Source organism: Mobula birostris, chromosome 11 (assembly GCF_030028105.1).
Source record: "Mobula birostris isolate sMobBir1 chromosome 11, sMobBir1.hap1, whole genome shotgun sequence".
NCBI classification, from domain to species: domain Eukaryota; kingdom Metazoa; phylum Chordata; class Chondrichthyes; order Myliobatiformes; family Myliobatidae; genus Mobula; species Mobula birostris.
The window spans coordinates 29249510-29268337 of record NC_092380.1 but is presented as its reverse complement, the minus strand read 5'-3'; the positions used below and the strand labels follow the sequence as shown (position 1 = coordinate 29268337).

Sequence of the window (18828 nt, the reverse complement as noted above, 5' to 3'; positions counted from 1 at the left end):
TTTTTAAACTGGGAGCTGGAAGTGCCTTGAAATCACTACCAGGGCTGGTGGCATGTGGAAGGCAAATGTTTGATTGATCATAGAGAAGGTTTATACGGGCTGGCAAAACATGATGGGCTGAAGGGCCCACAATGTGTTGTACTGTAAATAGGAAGGGGGTCCATTCATCATCTTGTTGTGTGGCATTGTTTGTGGAAGAACGGCTATAAGAGGATTTTTCATTCAAAGGGTAATTGAATTCCAACATGGAATATAAACAGGAAAATCCGAGGGTACAAGGAGTGGGTCGATGAGTAAGACTAGAGAGATTCACTGAAAGGCATGGCAGTGGATGGACAGTGACTAACTTTTACTGAACAACTGCAGGGTCTGCAAGAGTTCAACATTCCTTTCTGGAACAAAATCACTAACAGCAAAATGGTTCAACCAGGGTTTCTGACAGACATTAAGGACAGGATTAGATCCAAAGTAGAGACATGTAATGAAGCCAGAAATGGCAGTCAGTCTGAGTATTGGGAGAGGTACAAGTTGCAGTAAACAATTGACTAAGAGTGAAAGGAGAGTTGGGATCTTTCAAGGAAGCGAAATACAAATAGCTGAGCTCTAGGAAGTACTTAATGAAGCTGGAAAGGGTAACCAGAACTTGAGGAAGAGCCCCTTCAAATACTCAGACAGGGGCTGCAACCTCTCACACTCTGTATGGACGTCATACACTTGTCACGATGTGCGCTACAGTAACAGAACCCCAGTGCGGAGGAAAGACAGTCTCAGATGTAGAGACAGTGACGAGAGTTTGTTCATAATAATTCCAAAAGAACATCAGTGGCTCGGCCAAGCAACACTGTGAGAAGTAACATTGTCAAGACTAGGATTAGCACTAATCGGGTGTCTGCTTAAAAAATACAAGTAACACAGAACCCCCAAGACTATCAAAATAAACTTAAGTTTAAGCAGAAAGCACAAGGAGATCGCATTACAAAGAAGGTCGCTCAAGAAAAACACAAGGAATGCTAAATGATTAACAACTCTCCTTAAAGAACAATTCAACAATTCAGATGCTCTAAAAACCTCAGAGCCCAACGCTCTCCGGCACCTTGATCAGGCCCGAAGAGCTCATTACAACACAGATTCCACATGACAGCAAGTTCAGTCGTCAGGATAGACAGGAGGCACATAGCAGGTTTAGGCAGGTAAAAACAGATGAGTGCTTCAGGAGAATAAGAAATTCAGGAGAACGTTTAAGAAGGAAATCAGGTATAAAAGAACTCATGATGTTGCTCTGGCAGACAAGGTGAAGGAGAATCCTAAGGGCTTCAACAGACATATTAAGAACAAAAGGATAGCAAAGGACAGAATTGGTCCGCTGGAAGATCAAAGTGGTAATCTGTGCATGAAGCCAAAGTAGGTTACATTTTGCATCTGTATTTACTTAGGGGACGGACACACAGTCTATAGAAGTGAGACAAAGCAGCAGAGAGGTCATGAACCTTATACAGGTTACAGAAGAGGAGATGCTTGCTGTCTTCGGGCAAATTAGGGTGGACAAATCCTCAGGGCCTGACAAAGCATTCCCTTGGACCCTATGGGTGTCTAGTGCAGAAATTGCAGGGGTCCTAGCAAAGATATTTAAAACATCCTTAGTCACAGGTGACATGCCGGAGGACTGCGGGAGAGCTAATGTTTGAGAAAGGCTCTTGGAATACATCAAGAAATTATAACCTGGTGAGCCTGACATCAGTATTGGAAAAGTTATTGGAAGGTATTCTAAGAGACCAGATATACAAGTATTTTTATAGACAAGGACTGATTAGGGAGAGACAATATGGCTTTATGCATGGTCATTCACATGTAACCATCTTATAGAGTTTTTCGAGGAAGTTTCAGGAAAGTGGATGAAGACAAGGCAGTGGATGTTAGCACAGAAGTTAGCAAAACCTTTGATAAGGTCCCACATGGGAGGTGGTCAAAAAGGTTCAGCTGCTTGTCATTTAAGTTCAGGTCGTAAATTGGCTTCGACATTAGTTCCTCGTGGGAGAAGTCTGACATTGGTAGTAGATGATTGCCTCTCTCACTAGAGGCCTGTGACTCGTGTTCGCAGGGATTGGTGGCTGGTCTGTTGTTCATCATCTATATCAACAATCTGGATGATAATGTAGTTAAATGGATCAGCAAATTTGCAGGTGACACCAAGATTAGGGGTATAGTGGACAGCAAGGAAGAATATCAAAGCATTCAGCAGGATCTGGGCCAGCTGAAAAATGGCAGGTGGAATTTAATGCAGACAGGTGTGAGGTGTTACAGTTTGGGAGGACCAGCCAGGGTGGGTCTTATATGGTGAACAGAAGGGCACTGAGAAGAGCAGTGGAACAGAGGGATCTGGGAATACTGATCCATAATTCCTTGAAAGTGGTGACATAGGTTTGAAGATAAAGCACTTAGCACATTGGCCTTCATAAATCAATGTATTAAGTATTGGGGTTGGGATGTTATGTTGAAATTGTGTAAGATGATGGTGAGGCGTAATTTGGAGTCTTATGTGCGCTTTTGGTTTCCTACCTACAGGAAAGATGTAAACAAGATTGAAAATGTACTGAGAAAATTTACAAGGATGTTGCTGGGACTTGAGGACCTGAATGAAAGGAAAAAGGTTGAATACGTTAGGACTTTATTCTCCTGAACGTAGAAGACGGAGGAGAGATTTGATAGAGCTATACACAAGTATGACAGGTATAGATAGAGTAAATGCAAGCAGATTTTTTCCACTGAGGTTGCTTGAGACTAGAACTAGAGGTCATGTGTTAAGGGTGAAAGGTTTAATGTTTGAGGGGAATATGAGGGGAACTTTTTCACTCAGAAGGTGGTGAGAATGTGGAATGAGCTGTCAGCACAAGTGGTGGATGCAGGATCGATTTCAACATTTATGAGAAATGAAGATAGGTACATGGATGGGAGAGATATGGAGGGCTGTGGTCCGTGTAAATCAATGGGATTAAGCAGATTAATGGTTTGGCATGGACTGGATGGACCAAAGGGCCTGTTTCTTTGACTCTATAAAGGAGAATGAAAGGCCATTGGTTTAAGCTGCATTTATTTCAACGTGAGAGGCTTAACTGGTAAAGCGGATGAACTCATGGTGAGCACTGGCTCTGGGGCCTGGATATAACAGACAACAGAAACATGGCTGAGGGAAGGGCAGGTCTGGCAGCTCAGTGCTCCAGGATACAGATGCTGCTGGTGGGACAGAGCTGCAGGGGAGAGAGAGGAGAGGGAGAAACAGGACTTAACGATGGTCCTTCGAGAGGATATGGTTGGGGGGATCATCCAGTGTGGGCATTAAGGTAGAACATAGAAACTAGAAGGGCGTGGTCACTGATGGAATTGTATTATAGAGTACGATAAGCTTTTGGAGTAATTGGTTTTATTCATCCTACAACTGACGGATCTGAATAGCCAAAGCCCCTGTAGAGAAGGGGAGCTGGTGTCAGTGTGTGATAAGCTGGTCCTCACAGGGAGGGTGTTTGGTCAAATACTGTTTCAAATGGCAAGGAAGGGGCAGGAAGTGGATAGTTATCAGGCAGAGAATGGTTCTGGAGTCCAGATATATCGAGATAAGAGACAGAATACAGACAGACTGGGGGGGGAGGGGAAACACGGTGGCAGAATGGCAGCGGGTAGTGCTGCTCTCTCTCACATTCCAAAGCCCTGTGGGTTCACTGACCACTGTAAATTGTCCCCAGTGTGAGGGTGAGGGAGTTGACGGGATTAATGACATGGGGTCAGTGTCAACTGGTGCATGATGGCCAGTGGACACTCAGTGGATGAAAGGGTCTGTTTCTGCAGTGTTTGGCCCCAGGGGTGGCAGGAGGAGACAGAAGCAGTCAGAGAGGAACCGAGAGCTGCTGAGAGGCCAGCAGACCCAGAGACTTAAGGAGAGACAGAGGTTTACGGATGGGTACAGAAACAAAGATATTCACGGTGAGAGAGATTGAGAGATCTCCAGAGAGTTTGGGGAGAAAAAAGAAAGGGAGGGAGAGAGGTAGAGTTAATTTTGGTTCAGGACGTGGACAAACAGAGACTCCAGCAGTAACCACAATGGATGAAGGGTCCACTCAGCAAGGCTCAGACAAATCTTATGGTTCTACACCCAAGAGTCCATCATTAAAAGCTGGTCTTGCGCACCCAAGCAGAAACGAGACTGGTACAGAGTTAGCTGGTTTCCCGCCACCAAAGCAACTTCCATATCTTGAAGACTTATTTGGTGTTTAGAGAACAGAGATTGTTGAAGTAGGAAGTGAAATATCAGGAACTAACTGTGTCATACCTATCCAGTGCTCCGTGACAGGGGACAAAGCCACAGGGGGATAGGGCATAGAGCACCAACTGTAAATCAAGAACATCCCACTGCCTTGTCACTCTCTCTGAGCCTCTGTTCATCTCTCCTTTTGTCTACTTTCTGTTTTTACCAGTAGCCTCATTCTATCTCCTTCATTCTCTGTCTTCATCCACAGTTCATCTCTCGCTCTATACCCCATCTCTCTCCCTCTCTCTATCTCTCTCATTCTATTCACCCACAGCTCCATCTCTCTCTCCCTTTCTGTCTCTCTCTATCTCTCACTTCCCACACCCGCTCTTTCTCACCCTCTTTCTCTGTCTTCACCCACAGCTCCTCTTCCTCTGCCTCCCTCTCTCTCTACTCTCTCTCTCTACCTCTCTCTATCCTCTCTCACTCTATTCTCACCTCTTTCCCTCAACCCCCACCTCTCTCTCTACCCCCAACTCTCTCTCTCCCTCCTCCCACTTCTCTTTCTCATTACCCCTTCTCTCTCACTCTCTCCCTCAGACTCTCTCTATCTATCACTGTCCACCCCTCTCTCTCTCTTTCTCTATCTCTGGTTCTCCCCATTCTCTTCCTCTTTCTTCACCCACAGCCTCTGTTTATCTCTCTCTCACTTGGTCTTTCCCTTTCATTCTCATACACTGTCTCATTAATATAAAGTATTTAATTGAGGCCAAAAATGGATTCTTGGACATTCCACTCATTCCAGCCTTCCAGCTTGAAAAGGACCCGTTCATTCTGACCATCTGCCTTTGATGTGATTACCAATCCACATGAACATGCATCCCACAGTTCCATCAGCTCTTATATTGCACACCAGCCTGTTAAGTTGGTACCATATCACGTGCTTTCTGGAAATTCAAATCTGTAACAACTACAGGTTCCCCTCCGCTGACTAGACTTGTTACATCTCCACAAATCTCCAGCAAATTTGACAAATGTGGTTCACCAGTCATGAAATCACAATGACTTCATTTGACACCATTAAACTTCCCTAAATGATCATTATTTCTCCCTGGAACACAGAGTCTAACATTCTGCTGTCAGAAGACATTAAGCTGACAGGTCTGTGAACTCTCACGTTTTCTTTCCCTCTGTCCATCAACAAAGAGTTACATTTGTGATTTTCTAACCCAACGGTGTCATCCTGGAACTCAAGGAGTTTTGAAAATCCTGCAGCTCCGCCATCTCAGGAGCCACTTCCTTTAAACCCTATTGTCTGCCTTTGCTAATTTTTCTATAACTTTGATCTCTTGACTAAGGATATTACAAGTTCTTCTGTACTGTTTGAAAGTAGTCCATCTCTTATCATTGGGATATCTTTGAAGAGCCCTCTACCAGGAACACAATTCAATTCATCTGCAGATATTGCAACCTAATTAATTCTTCCTCATTACAGGAAAATGGCCTACTCCCAGGTATGACTAAGATCCTGTGCAAGAAGCAGCAACCGTTGGCCCTCCACTCTGAATTCCCCTCCAACCCAGAGAAGATGCCCTTAACTCTGGCACAGGGCAACTCTGCCTTTTGTCTCTGTCTCTGCTATGAAGAAGAGTCTGTTCTCCTAACTGTCCCGACCCCTACGACCACCACCTTTCTCATTTGTCCCCTCACTTGAACAACCTCCTGTACTATGTACAATTTACACATTGTCCCATCCTTAGAACGGAGAAGAGCAGAGAGAGGAACAGTCCCCATAGCCCACACTCTCTGTGCTGACCACGATGACAATTGTAACCGCAGGTGGAATGTTGATGTCCCTAGTAACATCTGTGGTTTATAACACAAATCTGTGTGAAGAACAGAGAACACTGAATGATACAGCACAGGAACAGGCCATTCAGCCCATAATGTTGTGCTGAACCAGCTAAAAAGTAAATCATAAACACCCAAAAGTTAATCTCTCCGACCTAAACAATGTCCATATCCCTCCACCTTCCTCACGTTCATGTGTCCATCTAAGCGTCTCCTGAAAGCTTAAAGCATAAACTAAACTAAAACCAATCTGGAGAGACCAATAACTTGAAACTCCCGCACGCACTTGTGCTCTCCACCTTCTTGTATGCATATGAATATGGACTTTGACAGCAGAATAGCAAAAGAAGATTCAGGTAGTAGAAATTAGATGCTTCAGAAGGCTCCTCGGCATCTCCTATGCAGACCACATCTGAAATAACGAAGTACAAAGTACCATCACACATGAGGCACTACTAAGATCTACTGTCCACAGTAAAGAAGAGGAAACTGAGATGGAATGGCCACATAGCAAGACCAAGTGGACTCTCAAAGACCATTCTTCAGGGAACGGTGCAGGGGAAAAGGAGGAGGAGCAGGCAGAGGAAGGAATGGACAGGCAACATTGCACAGTGGACTGGTGAGAGCTTTGACACAATCCAGGCACTCGGCCCCAACCGTGAGAGATGGAGGCAACTGGTACAGCGCTCATCTGTACAGCACCCCTACAAATCGGGTGGGTTGCGGGATCCACAACCATATCCGTAACCACTGTACCAGGCAGCACATTCCAAGCAGTGACCACACTCTGAGTAAAAGTCACCCCTTTGAACCTACCCCCCTCACCTTCAATACATGCCCTCTGGTATTAGACATTTCTATTCTGGGAAACAGATACTCTCTGTCTGCTATATCTATGCCTCTTATAATCTTATAAACCTCTATCAGATCTCTTCTCAGCCTCCACCGCTCCAGAGAAAACAACTCAAGTTTGTCCAGCCTCTCGTGATGGCACATGCCCTGTAAACCAGGCAGCATCCCGATAAAGCAGTTCTGCACCTTCTCCAAATCCTCAACATCCTTCCTATAGTGGGGCGACCAGAACTGTGTGCAATACTCCAGATCTGGCCTAACCTGAGTTGTACAAAGTTGCAAAATAACCTCAGTTTGATGTTGTTGGTAGACATCGGCTTATACCTCCTCCCTCTCCCTGATCAGCCATCTGCACACTGAACTGCCCAAAACATGGATGCATGGACGGTCTCTAATCCTTCCATCACCAATCCACCACTCACACCCTGATGTCGCTGCCCTGTGAGCATCGCGTACACAATGGCCCCATGTGTGGAAGTGACCGAAACCAGGGAGAGGGAAGCGAAGCAGAAGGATTTTTTACAAATTAAACTCACAGACAGGGACAGAGAGGATCAGCCAGAGGGCGAGCAGCTGCCGAGTGTCCATCTCTCTCTCGAGGACAGGCGGATGGGGTACAGTGATACAGAGGTCCTCTGCCCTCCTCGTTTCTGGTTATGAGCAGTCCAGTCTGGTGGAGAGTGTGCAGAGGCGTAGAGTAGAACAGGAAACTGGGCTGTGAGGTGGTGTGGTCACAAGCAGAAAGGCACCACCCCCAGGGGGAAGAACAAGACTGCAAAAGAAGAGCCCAGTCCCTGATTACTGTAACACTGTCCTTCAGGGTGCTCCTGAGGATTCAGTATCTTCCTCCCTCTCAGTCCACCCCACCCATTATCCAGACTCCTCAGTGGGGAAGCGATGTCAGGTTGAGCAGGGTATTTCCAGTCTCCTTTAGACAGGACCCGGATGTGCAGTCAGGACAGGAGCAGTCAACAGTGGGAAACAGAGAAACGATCCGACTGTGACATGGATAGAACATGGGAAATATCTCTATAATGTCCTTCACTCTCAGGGGGAGATTTGTACACTGACCAGTGTCTCTCAGGGGAAGATCTGTACACTGACCGGTGTCTCTCAGACCCTCTCTCTCAGGGGGAGATCTGTACACTGACCAGTGTCACTCTGACCTTCTCTCTCAGCGGCAGGTCTGTACACTGACTTCACAAACAAAAGAAAATCTGCAGATGCTGGAAATCCAAGCAAAACACACTAAGTGCTGGAGGAACTCTGCAGGCCAGACAGCATCTATGGAAAAGAGTTCAGTCGATGTGTCGGGGCCAGACCCTTTAGCAGGACTGGAGAGAAAAAAAACAATGTGTCTGAGTTTGAAGGTGGGGGGAAGGGGATAGAAACACAAAGTGAAAGGTGAAACTGGGAGGGGGGAGGGGTGGAGTAAAGAGTTCAGACAACACACATAAAAGTTGCTGGTGAACGCAGCAGGCCAGGCAGCATCTCTAGGAAGAGGTGCAGTCGATGTTTCAGGTCGAGACCCTTCGTCAGGACTAACTGAAGGAAGAGTGAGTAAGGGATTTGAAAGTTGGAGTGGGAGGGGGAGATCCAAAATGATAGGAGAAGACAGGAGGGGGAGGGATAGAGCCAAGAGCTGGATAGGTGATTGGCAAAAGGGATACGAGAGGATCATGGGACAGGAGGTCCGGGAAGAAAGACAAGGAGGGGGGGACCCAGAGGCTGGGCAAGGGGTATATTCAGAGGGACAGAGGGAGAAAAAGGAGAGTGAGAGAAAGAATGTGTGTATAAGAATAAGTAACAGATGGGGTACGAGGGGGAGGTGGGGCATTAGCGGAAGTTAGAGAAGTCGATGTTCATGCCATCAGGTTGGAGGCTACCCAGATGGAATATAAGGTGTTGTTCCTCCAACCTGAGTGTGGCTTCATCTTTAGAGTAGAGGAGGCCGTGGATAGACATGTCAGAATGGGAATGGGATGTGGAATTAAAATGTGTGGCCACTGGGAGATCCTGCTTTCTCTGGCAGACAAAGCGTAAATGTTCAGCAAAGCGGTCTCCCAGTCTGCGTCGGGTCTCGCCAATATATAAAAGGCCACATCGGGAGCACCGGACGCAGTATATCACCCCAGCCGACTCACAGGTGAAGTGTTGCCTCACCTGGAAGGACTGTGTGGGGCCCTGAATGGTGGTAAGGGAGGAAGTGTAAGGGCACGTGTAGCACTTGTTCCGCTTACACGGATAAGTGCCAGGAGGGAGATCAGTGGGGAGGGATGGGGGGGACGAATGGACAAGGGAGTTGCGTAGGGAGCGATCCCTGCGGAATGCAGGGGGGGGGGAGGGAAAGATGTGCTTAGTGGTGGGATCCCGCTGGAGGTGGCAGAAGTTATGGAGAATAATATGTTGGACCCGGAGGCTGGTGGGGTGGTAGGTGAGGACCTGGGGAACCCTATTCCTAGTGGGGTGGCGGGAGGATGGAGTGAGAGCAGATGTACGTGAAATGGGGGAGATGCGTTTAAGAGCAGAGTTGATAGTGGAGGAAGGGAAGCCCCTTTCTTTAAAAAAGGAAGACATTTCCCTCGTCCTAGAATGAAAAGCCTCATCCTGAGAGCAGATGCGGCGGAGACGGAGGAATTGCGAGAAGGGGATGGCGTTTTTGCAAGAGACAGGGTGAGAAGAGGAATAGTCCAGATAGCTGTGAGAGTCAGTAGGCTTATAGTAGACATCAGTGGATAAGCTGTCTCCAGAGATAGAGACAGAAAGATCTAGAAAGGGGAGGGAGGTGTCGGAAATGGACCAGGTAAACTTGAGGGCAGGGTGAAAGTTGGAGGCAAAGTTAATAAAGTCAACGAGCTCTGCATGCGTGCAGGAAGCAGCGCCAATGCAGTCGTCGATGTAGCGAAGGAAAAGTGGGGGACAGATACCAGAATAGGCACGGAACATAGATTGTTCCACAAACCCAACAAAAAGGCAGGCATAGCTAGGACCCATACGGGTGCCCATAGCTACACCTTTAGTTTGGAGGAAGTGGGAGGAGCCAAAGGAGAAATTATTAAGAGTAAGGACTAATTCCGCTAGACGGAGCAGAGTGGTGGTAGAGGGGAACTGATTAGGTCTGGAATCCAAAAAGAAGCGTAGAGCTTTGAGACCTCCCTGATGGGGGATGGAAGTATATAGGGACTGGACATCCATGGTGAAAATAAAGCAGTGGGCGCCAAGGAACTTAAAATCATTCAAAAGTTTAAGAGCGTGAGAAGTGTCACGAACATAGGTCGGAAGGGATTGAACAAGGGGGGATAAAACCGTGTCGAGGTATGCAGAAACGAGTTCGGTGGGGCAGGAGCAAGCTGAGACAATAGGTCGGCCAGGACAGGCAGGTTTGTGGATCTTGGGTAGGAGGTAGAAACGGGAAGTGCGAGGTGTGGGAACTATAAGGTTGGTAGCAGTGGATGGGAGATCCCCTGAGCGCATAAAGTCGGTGATGGTGTGGGAGACAATGGTCTGGTGCTCCTTAGTGGGGTCACGATCGAGGGGTAAATAAGAGGAGGTATCCGTGAGTTGTCGCTGTGCCTCGGCAAGGTAGAGGTCAGTACGCCAGACTACAACAGCACCCCCCTTATCGGCGGGTTTAATACTAAGGTTAGGATTAGTGCGGAGGGAGTGGAGAGCAGAGCGAGTTCAGAAGTTGTTTGGGTGAGAGGGATACAGGGCTGGAGAAGGGGGATCTAATAGAGAGGACAGATGCCCATGGAAGAAAGAAAAGTAGGAGGAGCACCAGAGAAGGGGTGGGGGGGAGTGGGAGTGGCCATTACTGGAAGTTCAAAAAATTGATGTTCATGCCATCAGGTTGGAGGCTACCCAGGCGGAATATAAGGTGCTGTTCCTCCAGCCTCAGTGTGGCCTCATCACGGCAGTGGAGGATTGACATGTCGGAATGGGAATGGGAAATGGAATTAAAATGGGTGGCCACTGGGCAATCCAACTTTTTCTGGTGGATGAAGCTTAGGTGCCCAGCGAAGCGGTCTCCCAATCTACGTCGGGTCTCACCAATATACAGGCTACTCCGGGAGCACCAGATATAATAGATGATATCAACACCTGTTACTTGTAAAAATGCGATCCCTTACATTCAATTCCTCCTTCTCTGCTCTCAGGATGAGGCTTTTCATTTCCGGACAAAGGAAATGTCCTCCTTGCTCAAAGAAAGGGGCTTCCCTACCTCCACCATCAATGCTGCTTTCAACTGCATCTGTTCCACTTTGCGCATGCCTGCCCTCAACCTATCCTCCCACCACTCCACCAGGGACAGGGTTCCTCTTGTCCTCACCCATCACCCTATCAGCCTCCACGTCCAGCACATAATTCTCCGTACCGTCCACCACTTTCAGTGAGATTCCACCACCAAGCACATTTCCCTCCCCTGCACGTTCTGCTTTCCGCAGGGATCGCTCCCTCCACGACTCCCTTGTCCATTCAGCCCTTGCCACTGATCTCTCTCCTGGCACCTACCCTTGCAAGCGGAACAAGTGCTACACCTGCCTCTAAACCACCTCCCTCACTATTCAAGGCCCCAAACAGTCCTCCCAGGTGAGGTGAAACTTCAGCTGTGAGTCTGTTGGGGTCATCTACTGCATCCAGTGCATTCGGTGTGGCCTCCTGTATATTGGTGAGACCCAATGTAGATTGGGAGACTGCTAGGTTTCAGGAACGCTGGTTGACTGTACTCCTAGGGCCCTCTATTCCACAAAACTGACCAAAGTAATGAGTTTAGAAAGATCCCTTGGTTGTTATGACGAAGTGAGCTGAAAGGCCTGTGTCCATGCTATTCGACTGTCCCAATAAAGGAAACATTCTCCACACACAAACACCTTATCAAAACCCCTCAGGATCTTTTGCTTTGCCAAATTGATTCTTATTATCCAAAAGTCAAGCAAAATGAAGCTGGTCCATCTCACACTCTGGTGGCAGTCGGGGAGAGACACCCGTCAACCATTCCCCATTGCTTCTTCTGACTGAGCACATTGTGGATGGTTGATACAATTTTATCTCTGTCTACTTCTCACTCCTCTTTCTGCTCTGCCTCTCCCTCCCCCACCTTCCCTCTCTAACAATCTCCCCTCCCCCACTCTCACTCTTTCCCTTCACTAATGCATGCAGCCCACCTAAGGGCCTAACAGCAGATTCCTCTGAGAAAGCCACTCTCCCTCCCACTCCCCATCCATCTCCCTCTCATTCTCTCCTCCCACCCCCCTCTCTTCCTTTCTCTCACACTCTTTCTCTCCCCTCTCCCTCTCTCTCTGCCCCCTCTCTCCCTCTCTCTCACTCTCTTTGTTAAACTTTTGCTCTGACAGTGTAGTGATGGAGAGGGAGAAGAGGAACTGGAATTTTAATATTATTGCTGAAGGAGCTGATGGGTCTGAATGCCCAGTGCCCCTGTGGAAGTACTGAGCTGGTGACAGGGTGAAAGGTGAGTAAAACGGTGCCACATGGGGGCAGAAAATAAGAGAGACTCAGACACTCTGGTCAACAGGAAATGAAGCAGAGACTGACACTGGACTCTGGCTATCACATGCAAGATATACAGACAAGCAGGAAGAAAGAAGCTGTGAGAGAAAGATGCAGAAAGATACGGAAACAGATGTTACACGACGAGCAGACTAATGTGAGACTGGAGAGATCAAGAGCGAGGCAAGAACAAAGAGAATGAACATTTGCAAAGATCCATACGTAGAAAGAGAGAGAAAGAGGAAGAGAAGCCAAGTGAGAAATACAGGTTGAAACTCTCTGGTCCAGTGGTCTGAGGTCTGGCAGCTCCTGTGGTCTAGCATGTTTTGAATCTGCACAATAGATCTTCAATCTCCTTATTTTTATTTAGAGACACTGCACGATAACAGACCGTTCCGGCCCAATGAGTCCACACCGCTCAATTAAACCCATGTGGACAATTAACCGACTAACCCGTACATATTTAGAACATGGAAGGATACTGGAGCACCCAGAGGAAACTGACGTTGTCATAGGGAAGAATGAGCAAACATCTTACAGGCAGCAGTGGGAATTGAACCCAGTCGCTGGCACTGGAGAGGGTGAAGCTACACCATCATGCCATCCCACCTATACTAATTTATTCTAACAAAGATCTAATTAAGATCTAAAATTAACTAAGATTTGTACTGATCTGAAGCCAATTTGTCTATTTTGCAATCTCGGCCATTAGCAACCTGTGTTAGTCACCAATGGAAACTTTGACTTGCTGATAGCTCTCACTGGTCTTCCACAGGGATCAATGCTGTTGTTTCTGATATTATTAAATGACTTAGATGAAATTGTAAATGGGCGGGTCAGTGGGTCTTCAGATGACCCAAGGATTGGTGTTGTGGACTATGTGATGGGTTGTAGGACATAGATCAGTTATAGATGTGGGTGGGGAAATGGCAGATGGAGTTTAATTTGAACAAGTATGAGGTGTTACACGATGGAAGGTCAAAATAAGGAGAAAGTATACAGTTAATGGTAGGGTCCTTAATGGTATGGTGGACAAATGGATCTTGGGATCTATGTCCAAACTTCACTGAGAGTGGCTAAACAAGTTCACAGAGTGGTGAAGAACGCAAATGTCATGCTTGCCTTCATTGGTCAGGCATTGGGTATAAGTGTAAGGAAATCACGTTGTAGCTATATAAAACTTTGGTTAGACTATATATGGATTATAGAAACATAGAAGCATAGAAAATAGTTGCAGGAGCAGGCCATTCGGCCCTTTGAGCCTGCATCGCCATTCAGTATGATCATAGCTGATCATCTAACTCAGAACCCTGTACCTGCCCCTGGATCATACCCCCTTATCCCTTTGGCCACAAGGGCCATATCTAACTCCCTCTTAAATATAGCCAATGAACTGGCCTGAACTATTTCCTGTGGCAGAGAATTCCACAAATTCACCACTCTCTGTGTGAAGAAATTTTTCCTCATCTCGGTCCTAAAAGGCTTCCCCTTTATCCTTAACCTGTGACCCCTTGTTCTGGACTTCCCCAACATCGGGAACAATCTTCCTGCATCTAGCCTGTCCAATCCCTTTAGAATTTTATACATTTCAATAAGATCCCCCCCTCAATCTTCTAAATTCCAGCGAGTATAAGCCTAGTCGATCCAGTATTTCATCATATGAAAGTCCTGCCATCCCAGGAATCAATCTGGTGAACCTTATTTGGACTCCCTCTATGGCAAGGATATCTTTCCTCAGATTAGGGGACCAAAACTGCACACAATACTCCAGGTGTGGTCTCACCAAGGCCTTGTACAACTGCAGTAGTACCTCCCTGCTCCTGTACTCAAATCCTCTTGCTAAGAATGCCAGCATACCATTCGCCTTTTTCATCGCCTGCTGTACCTGCATGCCCACTTTCAATGACTGGTGTACAATGACACACAGGTCTCGTTGCACCTCCCGTTTTCCTAATTGGCCACCATTCAGATAATAATCTGTTTTCCTGTTCTTGCCACCAAAGTGGATAACCTCACATTTATCCACATTAATTTGCATCTGTCATGAATTTGCGCCCTCACCTAACCTATCCCAAGTCACCCTGCATCCTCCTTATAGCTAACACTGCCGCCCAGCTTTGTGTCATCCGCAAACTTGGAGATGCTGCATTTAATTCCCTCGTCTAAGTCATTAATATATATTGTAAACAACTGGGGTCCCAGCACTGAGCCTTGTGGTACCCCACTAGTCACTGCCTGCCATTCTGAAAAGGTCCCGTTTATTCCCACTCTTTGCTTCCTGTCTGCCAACCAATTCTCTATCCTCATCAATACCATACCCCCAATACTGTGTGCTTTAGGTTTGCACACTAATCTCCTGTGTGGGACCTTGTCAAAAGCCTTTTGAAAATCCAAATATACCACATAGTGCACTGTTCTGGTTGCCCCATTGCAGGAAGGAAGTGGAGACTTTGTAAAGGAAACAGGAGATGTTTACCAGGATGCCGCTTGGATTAGAGGTTATCAGGTGTAAGAAGTTGGAAGGAGAGATTGTACAAACTTGGATTGTTTTCTCTGTACTGATGGAGGCTGAGCAGAGATATGATAGAAATCTATAAAACTATGAAAAGCAGAGATAGGTTAAGCAGTCAGAATCCTTTTCCCGCTGTAACAAATGTCAAAGACAAGACAGCATGCCTTTAAGGTGAGAAGGTGAACATTCATATGATATGTGCCAGGCAAGTCTTTTCACAGAGAGTGGTTGGTGCCTGGAATGTGCTGCTGGAGGTGATGTAGATGGGAGAGTGGTGTTTATGGAGCTGTTAAACATATGGAAATGCAGAGAATGAAGGAATATGGGACACACATGCAGAGAACTTACAGTTGAATTTCTCATCATTTCAGGCAGAGACATTGTGGGTCAAAGAGCCTGTTCCTGTTACTATGTGAGAAGAGTCAGGGATCTTCCTCATGGAGAACTCCCACATTCCAAAGCTTTATTTGGGAGTTTGGAACATGGGAGATCATCAGCAAGAGTCAGAAAAGAAGCGGGAATCAACTTGTTGTCATTATTGCTAATTACTCTGTAATGGTGTAACAAACAGCAGTGTCCTACATGAGGCAGTAAACAGAGACACTTATCATTCCGTGAAAAGAAACAAACTTAGCACGTCAAACACATCTGTGGAGGAAGATGGCAGGTCACCATTTTGGACCAAGACACTACATCAGGGCTTACAGACTGGAAGATATAGGAGTAGGATTAGGCCATTCGACTCATCAGATCTTCTCCACCATTCCATGATGGCTCATTTATTCTCCCTCTCCATTCTCCTGCCTTCTCCCATAACCTCTGATGCCCTGACTGATCAAGAACCTATCAACCTCTGCTTTAAATACACCCAATGACTTGGCCTCCAAAGCTGTCCATGGCAATGAATTCCACAGATTCCCCACCCTCTGGCCAAAGAAATTCCTCCTCACCTCTGTCTAAAATGGATGTCCCTTTATTCTGAGGCTGTACTGTGAATGCCTGCAATGATGACAGAACACCAAATGCAGTCTGCCCAATGCTTTAGTATTCTAGTCCTCTCAAAATTAATGCTAACATTGCATGTGCCTTTCTTACCACTGATTCAACTTGCAATTTAACTCTTAAGGAATCCTGCAGGACAACTCCCAAGTCCCTTTGCACCATTGATTTCTGAATTTTCTCACTGGTTTGAAAATAGTCTGCACCTTTATTCTTTCTACCAAAGTGCATGACCAGATCCTTCCCTACACTCTATTCCTTCTGCCACTTCTTTGTCCAATCACATTATCTAAGTCCCTCTGCAGACTCCCTGCTTCCTCAGCACTACCTGCCCCTCCACCTATCTTCATACCATCCACACAGTATCAGAGAAACAGGTCCACAGCAGATACCATCTCACTGGCTCTTCACTCAACCCTGGAACATTTGGACGGCAAAGATGCATACATCAGGATGATCTGTATTGACTGCACCTCAGTATTCAATACCATCACCCCCTCAAAGCTAATCAATAAGTTCCAAGACATTGGCCTCAATTCCTTCTTGCTCAATTGATTCCTTGATTTTCTCACTTGAAGACCCTGGTCAGTTTGGATTGGCAGCAACATTTCCTCCATGATCTACACTAGCACAGGTGAACCACAAGGCTGTGTGTACTTAGTCCTCTGCTTTACTACCTTTACACTTATGACTGTGTGGCAAAGCACAACTCCAGTGCCATACCCTTGTGGGTTGAGTTAAGAAGCTGCAAGGGCAAAAGGACCCTGATGGCAGTTATATACAGGCTTCCAACAGGGGCTGGGATGTGGACCACAGATTACAACAGGAAATAGAAAAGGCGTGTCAAAGGGCAATGTTATGATAGTTATGGCATATTTTAACATACAGGTCAATTTGGAAAATCAGGTTGGTAATGGATCTCAAGAAAGTGAGTCTGTTGAATACCTAAGAGATGGCTTTTTAGAGCAGTTTGTCACTGAGCCTACTAGGGGATCAGCTATACTGGATTGGGTGTTATGTAATGAAACAGAGGCGATTAAGGAGCTTAAGGTAAAAGAACTCTTAGGAAGCAGTGATCACAATGTGATTGAGTTCAACTTGAAATTTGATAGGGAGAAAGTAAAGTCTGATGTAGCAGTATTTCAGTGGAGTAAGGGAAATCACAGTGGTATGAGAGAGGAGTTGGCCAAAGTAAATTGGAAGGAGCTGCTGGCAGGGATGTCAGCAGAGCAGCAATGGTGTGCGTTTCTGGGAAAAATGAGGATGGTGCAGGACATGTGTATTCCAAAAATGAAGAAATACTCAAACGGCAAAATAGTACAACCGTGGCTGACAAGGGAAGTCAAAGCTAATGTAAAAACAAAAGAGGGCATACAACAAAGCAAACATTAGTGGGAAGACAGAGGATTGGGAAGTTTTAAAAAACCTACGGAGAGTAACTAAAAGAATCATTAGAAGGGAAAAGATGAAATATGAAAACAAGCTAGCGAATAATATCAAAGTGGATAGTAAAAGCTTTTTCAAGTATGTAAAAAATAAAAGAGAAACGAGTGGATATAGGGCTTCTGGAAAATGAGGCACGAGAAATAATAACGGGGGACACAGAGATGGCTGATGAACTAAATGAGTATTTTGCATCAGTCTTCACCGTGGAAGACACTAGCAATGTTCCAGATGTTGTAGTGTGTGAAGAAAAAGAAGTGGATGCAATTATTATTACAAGGGAGAAGGTGCTCAAAAAGCTGAAAGACTTAAAGGTACATAAGTCACCAGGACCAGATGAACTGCACCCTAGGGTTTTGAAAGATGTTGTGTTAGAGATTGTGGTGGCATTAGAACTGATCTTTCAAAAATCATTGGACTCTGGCATGGTGCCGTTAGTCTTGCGAGACCATGGATCTGCGCCTGGAAAGTCTTCACTCTCCAGGGCGCAGGCCTGGGCAAGGTTGTATGGAAGACCAGCAGTTGCCCATGCTGCAAGTCTCCCCTCTCCACGACACCAATGTTGTCGAAGGGAAGGGCATTAGGACCCATACAGCTTGGCACCGGTGTCGTTGCAGAGCAATGTGTGATTAAGTCCCTTGCTCAAGGACACAACACGTTCCCTCGGCTGGGGCTTGAACTCACAACCTTCAGGTAGCTAGTCCAATGCCTTAACCACTTGGCCATGTGCCCACACTGCATGGTGCCAGAGGACTGGAAAATGCAAATGTCACTCCACTCTTTAAGAAACAAGGAAGGCAGCAGAAAGTAAATTATAGACCACTTAGTCTGACCTCAGTGGCTGGGAAGATGTTACAGTCAATTGTTAAGGACGAGGTGATGGAGTACTTGGTGATACAGGACAAGATAGGGCAAATTCAGCATGGTTTCCTTAAGGGAAAACCCTGCCTGACAAACCTGTTGGAATTCTTTGAGAAGATTACAACTAGGATAGATAAAGGGGATGCAGTGGATATTGTATATTTGAACTTTCAGAAGGCCTTTGACAAGGGGCCACACGTGGTTGCTTACCATGTTAGGAGCCCATGGTATTACAGGAAAATTACTATGATGGTTAGAGCATTGGCTGATTGGTAGGAGGCAGCAAGTGGGAATAAAAGGATCCTTGTCTGGTTGGCTGCCAGTAACCAGTGGTGTTCCGCAGGGGACGGTGTTGGGACCACTTCTTTTTATACTGTATACAAATGATTTAGATGATGAAATAGATGGCTTTGTTGCCAAGTTTGCAGATGATACGAAGATTCGTGGAGGGGCAGGTAGTGTTGAGGAAACAGGTAGGCTGCAGAAGGACTTAGATTAGGAGAATAGTAGCAACTGAAATATAATGCTGGAAGATGCATGGTCATGCACTTTGGTAGTAGAA

The 18828-nt window shown here is 46.2% G+C and overlaps 1 protein-coding gene across 1 annotated transcript in view; it reads right to left on the bottom strand.

The window, feature by feature from the left end:
• Nucleotides 1-18828, bottom strand: part of LOC140204651 (SLAM family member 8-like) — a gene marked incomplete at its 5' end in the record, with an annotated part of 70461 nt that overhangs the window by 28469 nt on the left and 23164 nt on the right. The window lies entirely within an intron of this gene.